This window comes from Neovison vison, chromosome 1 (genome assembly GCF_020171115.1).
Source record: "Neovison vison isolate M4711 chromosome 1, ASM_NN_V1, whole genome shotgun sequence".
Lineage (NCBI taxonomy): Eukaryota > Metazoa > Chordata > Mammalia > Carnivora > Mustelidae > Neogale > Neogale vison.
The window spans coordinates 165051305-165060190 of NC_058091.1; the positions used below are offsets into that span (position 1 = coordinate 165051305).

Here is an 8886-nt window from a genome sequence, read left to right on the forward strand (position 1 = left end):
GAAGGGGAGGTGAACCATGAGAGACTATGGACTCTGAAAAAAAATCTGAGGGTTTTGAAGGTGTAGGGGGTGGGAGGTCAGGGTACAAGGTGGTGGGTATTATAGAGGGCACGGATTGCATGGAGCACTGGGTGTGGTGCAAAAATAATGAATACTGTTATGCTGAAAATAAAAAATAAATTAAAATAAATCCCAAAAAACAAGAGTCCAGGGACAGATGCCTTCCTGGGGGGATTATACCAAACATTTAAAGAAGAAATCATACCTATTCTATTGAAGCTGTTCCAAAAAATAGAAATGGAAGGAAAAGTTCCAAACTCATTCTGTGAGGTCAGCATTACCCTGATCTCAAAATCAAAGACCCCATCCAAAAGGAGAATTACAAACCTATATCCTTGATGAATATGGATGCCAAAACCCTCATCGAGATCCTAGTCAATAGGATCTAACAGTACATTAAAAGGATTATTCACCATGACCAGTTGGGATTTAAACCTGAGATGCAAGGGTGGTTCAACATTTGCTAATCAATCAATGTGATAGAGCACATTAATTAAAGGAAAGACAGGGCCATATGATATTCTCAATTGATACAGAAAAAGCTCTTGACAAAATACAGCATCTTATCTTGATTAAAAATCAAATATATAGATGGAAGGAGCAGACCTCAATATCGTAAAAGCCACCCATGAAAAGCCCACAGCAAATATCATACTCAATGGGGAAAAACTGAGAGCTTTTCCGCTAAGGTCAGGAAAAGGGATGCCCACTCTCACCACTTTTGTTCATCATAGTACTACAATTCCTAGCCTCAGCAACCAGACAATAAAAAGAAATAAAAAGCACTCAGATTGGCAAAGATGAAGTTAAATTCTCTCTCTTAGCAGGTGACGATAATTTATGTGGAAAATCCGAAAGACTCCACCTTAAAATTACTAGAACTTATATAGCAATTCAGCAATGTGGCAGTATACAAAATCAATGCACAGAAATAAACTGCATTTCTATACACTAACAAGGTAACTGAAGGAAAAAAAATTAACGAATCCATCCCATTTACAATTTCATCAAAAACCATAAGCTACCTAGAAAGAAACCTAACCAAAGATGTAAAGGATCTATACTCTAGAAACTACAGAACACTTAGGAAAGAAATTGAGGAAGTCACAAGGAAATGGAAAGACATTCCATGCTCATGGATTGGAAGAATAAGCATTGTGAAAAAGTCTATGCTGCCCAGAGCAATCTACACATTCAATGCAATCCCTATCAAAATACCATTGACAATTTTCAGAGAGCTTTAACAAACAACCCTCACATTTGTATGGAACCAGAAGAAGACCCCAAATAGCCAGTGGAGTGTTGAAAAAGAAAACCAAAGCATTACATGCCTGATTTCATGCTGTGTTACAAAGTTCTAATCACCAGCATGGTACTAAAACAAAAACGGACACACAGGTTAGTGGAAGAGAATAGAGAACCCAGAAATGGACCAGCAACTCTATAGTCAACTAATCTTCAACAAAGCAGAAAGAATGTGCAATGGAAAAAAAGACAGCCTCTTCAATAAATGGTGCTGGGCTGGGGGGAGGGGGGTTGGGAGAAGGGGGGTAGGGTTATGGACATTGGGGAGGGTATGTGCTTTTGGGTAAATTGGAAGGGGAGGTGAACCATGAGAGACTATGGACTCTGAAAAACAATCTGAGGGGTTTGAAGTGGCGGGGGGGTGGGAGGTTGGGGTACCAGGTGGTGGGTATTATAGAGGGCACAGCTTGCATGGAGCACTGGGTGTGGTGAAAAATAATGAATACTGTTTTTCTGAAAATAAATAAATTGGAAAAAAAATGGTGCTGGGAAAATTGGACAGCCACAGGTAGAAGAATAAGACTGGACTGTTCCCTTATACCGTACACAAAGATAAACCCCAAATGGGTGAAAGACCTCAGTGTGTGACAGGAATCCATCAAAAGCCCAGAGGGGAAGACAGGTAGTAACCTCTTTGACCTTCACCAGAGCAACTTCTTACTAGACACGTCTCCAGAGGCAAGGGAAAGAAAAGCAAAAATGAACTATTGAGGCTTCATCAAGATAAAAATGTTTCGGGGCACCTGTGTGGCTCAGGGGGTTAAAGCCTCTGCCTTCAGCTCGGGTCATGATCCCAGGGTCCTGGGATTGAAGTGGGGAATCTCTGCTCAGTGGGGAGCCTGCTTCCCTTCCTCCCTCTCTGCCTGCTTCTCTTCCCTCTTGTGATCTCTGTCAAATAAATAAATAAAATCTTTAAAAATTTAAAAAAAAAAAAGCTTCTCCACAGTCAACAAGACTAAATGGCAGCTAACAGAATGGGAGAAGATATTTGCAAGTGACATTTCCGATAAAGGGTTAGCAACCAAAATCTATGCAGAACTTATCAAATTCAACGCCAGGGGAAAGGACATAGGGTTTGAAATATGAGGGATGATATGTACCAGCAACAAAGGACTAACACTGCAGAACCATCCCTGGGTCTCATCAGGTTCAGCCTGGATGAATGAATTTACATGAAAATGAGAAATGACAGAAAGCTTCAAACCAGATTACATGCCTATGGTCAGCATTTAAATATGATTTGGAGGAACCAGTGACTGCTATAGAAACTGATGAGGAAACACATGAAAGAAATATATAAATCAACAAAATAGAATATTCTGATGCTTTTTGTCAGGGGAGATGGTAGTGTATGAGTTGTTCCTCCTTTAAGAGTTGGTTGAAACAAAAAATTTATTGTGTATGGAATACAGAAGACTTTGTATGGCTGCCCCTTCAAATGTAGAAGACATTCAAAATAGAAACCTGTGCAAATTTTGATATAAGACATGATCAAGGATTCCTCCACTACTGAACTTAATTTGCTGATAACACAAGAATTCTTAATCTAAAGGGCACTTTTATTTTTTTTCCAACTGTTTGAATAAATGTGATCACCAACATGCAGAACTCCTTTTTTTTTTTAGGAATATATTTGGTCTGTTGTCTTCTCAGACAATTTCTGGAGTTTTTGTTGTTTTTTTTTTTTGTCCTTAAATTAAAGGTGATGAAAAAAAAATTAAATGTGATGTTTCCTTTTATTTCCAATTTATTTATTTTCAGAAAAACAGTATTCATTATTTTTTCACCACACCCAGTGCTCCATGCAAGCCGTGCCCTCTATAATACCCACCACCTGGTACCCCAACCTCCCACCCCCCCGCCACTTCAAACCCCTCAGATTGTTTTTCAGAGTCCATAGTCTCTCATGGTTCACCTCCCCTTCCAATTTACCCAAATTCCCTACTCCTCTCTAACGCCCCTTGTCCTCCATGCTATTTGTTATGCTCCACAAATAAGTGAAACCATATGATAATTGACTCTCTCTGCTTGACCTATTTCGCTCAGCATAATCTCTTCCAGTACCGTCCATGTTGCTACAAAAGTTGGGTATTCATCCTTTCTGATGGAGGCATAATACTCCATAGTGTATATGGACCACATCTTCCTTATCCATTCATCCGTTGAAGGGCATCTTGGTTCTTTCCATAGTTTGGCGACTGTGGCCATTGCTGCTATAAACATTGGGGTACAGATGGCCCTTCTTTTCACGACATCTGTATCTTTGGGGTAAATACCCAGGAGTGCAATTGCAGGGTCGTAGGGAAGCTCTATTTTTAATTTCTTGAGGAATCTCCACACTGTTCTCCAAAGAGGCTGCACCAACTTGCATTCCCACCAACAGTGGAAGAGGGTTCCCCTTTCTCCACATCCTCTCCAACACATGTTGTTTCCTGTTTTGTTAATTTTGGCCATTCTAACTGGTGTAAGGTGATATCTCAATGTGGTTTTAATTTGAATCTCCCCGAGGGCTAGTGATGATGAGCATTTTTTCATGTGTCAGATAGCCATTTGTATGTCTTGATTGGAGAAGTGTCTGTTCATATCTTCTGCCCATTTTTTGATGTGTTTGTCTGTTTCGTGTGTGTTGAGTTTGAGGAGTTCATTATAGATCGTGGATATCAACCTTTTGTCTGTACTGTCATTTGCAAATATCTTCTCCCATTCCGTGGGTTGCCTCTTTGTTTTTTTGACTGTTTCCTTTGCTGTGCAGAAGCTTTTGATTTTGACGAAGTCCTAGAAGTTTATTTTCGCTTTTGTTTCCTTTGCCTTTGGAGACATATCTTGAAAGAAGTTTCTGTGACTGTTATCAAAGAGATTACTGCCTATGTTCTCCTCTAAGATTCTGATGGATTCCTGTCTCACGTTGAGATCTTTTATCCATTTTGAGTTGATCTTTGTGTACGGGTAAGAGAATGGTCGAGTTTCATTCTTCTACATATAGCTGTCCAGTTTTCCCAGCACCATTTATTGAAGAGACTGTCTTTTTTCCACTGTATATTTTTTCCTGTTTTGTCAAAGATTAATTGACCATAAGATACCTGGGAATAAACCTAACCAAAGAGGTAAAGGATCTGTACTCGAGGAACTACAGAACACTCATGAAAGAAATTGAAGAAGACACAGATAGATGGAAGACCATTCCATGCTCTTGGATCAGAAGAACAACCACTGTTAAAATGTCCATACTGCCTCGAGCAATCTATACTTTTAATGCCATTCCGATAAAAATTCCACTGGTATTCTTCAAAGAGCTGGACCAAATAATCCTAAAATTTGTATGGAATCAGAAGAGACACTGAATCACTAAGGAAATGTTGAAAAACAAAAATAAAGCTGGCGGAATCACCTTACCTGATTTCAAGCTTTACTACAAAGCTGTGATCACCAAGACAGCATAAAAACAGACACATAGACCAGTGGAACAGAGTAGAGAGCCCAGATATGGACCCTCAACTCTATGGTCAATTAATATTCAACAAAACAGGAAAAAATATACAGTGGAAAAAAGTCTCTTCAATAAATGGTTCTGGGAAAACTGGACAGCTATAAGTAGAAGAATGAAAGTTGACCATTCTCTTACACCGTACACAAAGATCAACTCAAAATGGATAAAAAACCTCAACGTGAGACAGGAATCCATCAGAATCCTAGAGGAGAATATAGGCAGTAATTTCTTTGATATCAGCCACAGCAACTTCTTTCAAGATATGTCTCCAAAGGCAAAGGAAACAAAAGCGAAGATGAACTTTTGGGACTTCATCAAAATCAAAAGCTTCTGCATAGCAAAGGAAACAGTCAAAAAAACAAAGAGGCAACCCACGGAATGGAAGAAGATATTTGCAAATGACAGTACAGACAAAAGGTTGATATCCACGATCTATAATGAACTCCTCAAACTCAACACACACGAAACAGGCAAACATATCAAAAAATGGGCAGAAGATATGAACAGACACTTCTCCAATCAAGACATACAAATGGCTATCAGACACATGAAAAAATGTTCATCATCACTAGCCCTCAGGGAGATTCAAATTAAAATCACATTGAGATATCACCTTACACCAGTTAGAGTGGCCAAAAATAACAAAACAGGAAACAACATGTGTTGGAGAGGATGTGGAGAAAGGGGACCCCTCTTCCACTGTTGGTGGGAATGCAAGTTGGTGCAGCCTCTTTGGAGAACAGTGTGGAGATTCCTCAAGAAATTAAAAATAGAGCTTCCCTAGGACCCTGCAATTGCACTCCTGGGTATTTACCCCAAAGATACAGATGTCGTGAAAAGAAGGGCCATCTGTACCCCAATGTTTATAGCAGCAATGGCCACAGTCGCCAAACTATGGAAAGAACCAAGATGCCCTTCAACGGATGAATGGATAAGGAAGATGTGGTCCATATACACTATGGAGTATTATGCCTCCATCAGAAAGGATGAATACCCAACTTTTGTAGCAACATGGACGGGACTGGAAGAGATTATGCTGAGTGAAATAAGTCAAGCAGAGAAAGTCAATTATCATATGGTTTCACTTATTTGTGGAGCATAACAAATAGCATGGAGGACAAGGGGCGTTAGAGAGGAGTAGGGAATTTGGGTAAATTGGAAGGGGAGGTGAACCATGAGAGACTATGGACTCTGAAAAACAATCTGAGGGGTTTGAAGTGGCGGGGGGGGTGGGAGGTTGGGGTACCAGGTGGTGGGTATTATAGAGGGCACGGCTTGCATGGAGCACTGGGTGTGGTGAAAAAATAATGAATACTGTTTTTCTGAAAATAAATAAATTGGAAAAAAAAAAAGAAGGGCCATCTGTACCCCAATGTTTATAGCAGCACTGGCCACGGTCGCCAAAGTATGGAAAGAACGAAGATTCCCTTCAACGGACGAATGGATAAGGAAGATGTGGTCCATATAGACTATGGAGTATTATGCCTCCATCAGAAGGATGAATACCCAACTTTTGTAGCAACATGGATGGGACTGGAAGAGATTATGCTGAGTGAAATAAGTCAAGCAGAGGGAGTCAACTATCATATGGTTTCACTTATTTATGGAGTATAGCCAATACCATGGAGGACAAGGGATCTTAGAGAGGAGAAGGGAGTTGGGGTAAATTGGAAGAGGAGGTGAATCATGAGAGACTATGGACTCTGAAAAACAACTGAGGGGGTTGAAGTGGCGAGGTGGTGGGAGGTTGGGGTACCAGGTGGTGGGTATCATAGAGGGCACGGCTTGCATGGAGCACTGGGTGTGGTGAAAAAATAATGAATAATGTTTTTCTGAAAATAAATAAATTGGGGAAAAAAAACAACTGAGGGGTTTGAAGTGGCAGGGGGGTAGGAGGTTGGGGTACCAGGTGGTGGGTATTATAGAGGGCACAGATTGCATGGAGCACTGGGTGTGGTGAAAAAATAATGAATACTGTTTTTCTGAAAATAAATAAATTAATTTAATTTTAAAAAAAAGATGTGGTACATATATACAATGGCATATTACTCAGCCATCAGTAAGAATGAAATCTTTACATTTTCAATGACATGGATGAAACTAGAGGGTATTATCCTAAGCAAAATAAGTCAGTCAGAAAAGGATAAATACCATATGATTTCATTTATATGTGGAATTTAAGAAAGAAAACAGATGACAATATGGGAAAGGAGGAAAACAAATCATAAGTGACTCTCAACAATTGAGAGCAATCTAGGGTTGATGGAGCAAGATGGCTAGATGGGCAAGGGGGGCACTTGGGATGAACAGTGGGTGTTGCATGTAAGTGACAAATCACTAAATTCTACTCTTTTTTTTTCAATTTATTTATTTTCAGAAAAACATTATTCATTATTTTTTAACCACACCCAGTGCTCCATGCAATCCGTGCCCTCTAAAATACCCACCACCTGGTACCCCAACCTCCCACTCCCCCCACCACTTCAAACCCCTCAGATTGTTTTTCAGAGTCCATAGGCTCTCCCAAAAGTTTATTTTTGCTTTTGTTTCCTTTCCCTTTGGAGACATATCTTGAAAGAAGTTGCTGTGGCTGATATTGAATAAATTACTGCCTATGTTCTCCTCTAGGATTCTGATGGATTCCTGTCTCACGTTGAGGTCCTTTATCCATTTTGAATTTATCTTTGTGTACGGTGTAAGAGAATGGTCGAGTTTCATTCTTCTACATATAGCTGTCCAGTTTTCCCAGCACCATTTATTGAAGAGACTGTCTTTTTTCCACTGTATATTTTTCCGTTTTGTTGAAGATTAATTAACCATAGAGTTGAGGGTCCATATCTGGGCTCTCTACTCTGTTCCACTGGTCTATGTGTCTGTTTTTATGCCAGTACCATGCTGTCTTGGTGATCACAGCTTTGTAATAAAGCTTGAAATCAGGTAACGTGATGCCGCCAGCTTTATTTTTGTTTTTCAACATTTCCTTAGCAATTCGGGGTCTCTTCTGATTCCATACAAATTTTAGGATTATTTGCTCCAGCTCTTTGAAGAATGCCGGTGGAATTTTGATCGGAATGGCATTAAAAGTATAGATTGCTCTAGGCAGTATAGACATTTTAACAATGTTTATTCTTCTGATCCAAGAGCATGGAATGGTCTTCCATCTATTTGTGTCTTCTTCAATTTCTTTCATGAGTGTTCTGTAGTTCCTCGAGTACAGATCCTTTACCTCTTTGGTTAGGTTTATTCCCAGGTATCTTATGGTTTTTGGTGCTATAGTAAATGGAATCGATTCTCTAATTTCCCTTTCTGTATTTTCATTGTTAGTGTATAAGAAAGCCACTGATTTCTGCACATTGACTTTGTATCCTGCCACGTTGCTGAATTGCTGTATGAGTTCTAGTAGTTTGGGGGTGGAGTCTTTTGGGTTTTCCATATAAAGAATCATGTCATCTGTGAAGAGAGAGAGTTTGACTTCTTCATTACCAATTTGGATACCTTTTATTTCCCTTTGTTGTCTCATTGCTGTTGCTAGGACTTCTAATACTATGTTGAAAAAGACTGGTAAAAGTGGGCATCCTTGTTTTGTTCCTGATCTCAATGGGAAGGCTGCAAACTTTTTCCTATTGGGGATGATATTTGCTGTGGGTCTTTCATAGATAGATTTGATGAGGTTCAGGAATGCTCCCTCTATCCCTATACTTTGAAGCGTTTTAATCAGGAACAGATGCTGGATTTTGTCAGATGCTTTTTCTGCATCAATTGAGAGGTCCATGTGGTTCTTCTCTCTTTTCATATTAATTTGTTGTATCACATTGATTGATTTGTGAATGTTGAACCATCCTTGTAGCCCAGGGATGAATCCCACCTGATCATGGTGGGTAATCTTTTTAATGTGCTGTTGGATCCTGTTGGCTAGGATCTTGTTGAGAATCTTAGCATCCATATTCATTAGTGATATTGGTCTAAAATTCTCCTTTTTGGTAGGGTCTTTGCCTGGTTTGGGGATCTGGGTAATGCTGGCTTCATAGAAAGAG

General features: G+C 39.7%; 1 pseudogene; it reads left to right on the plus strand.

Moving 5' to 3' along the window:
* Positions 1–2447: 2447 nt before the first annotated feature.
* Positions 2448–2747, plus strand: LOC122900697 (annotated as a pseudogene).
* The last annotated feature ends 6139 nt before the right edge of the window (positions 2748–8886 follow it).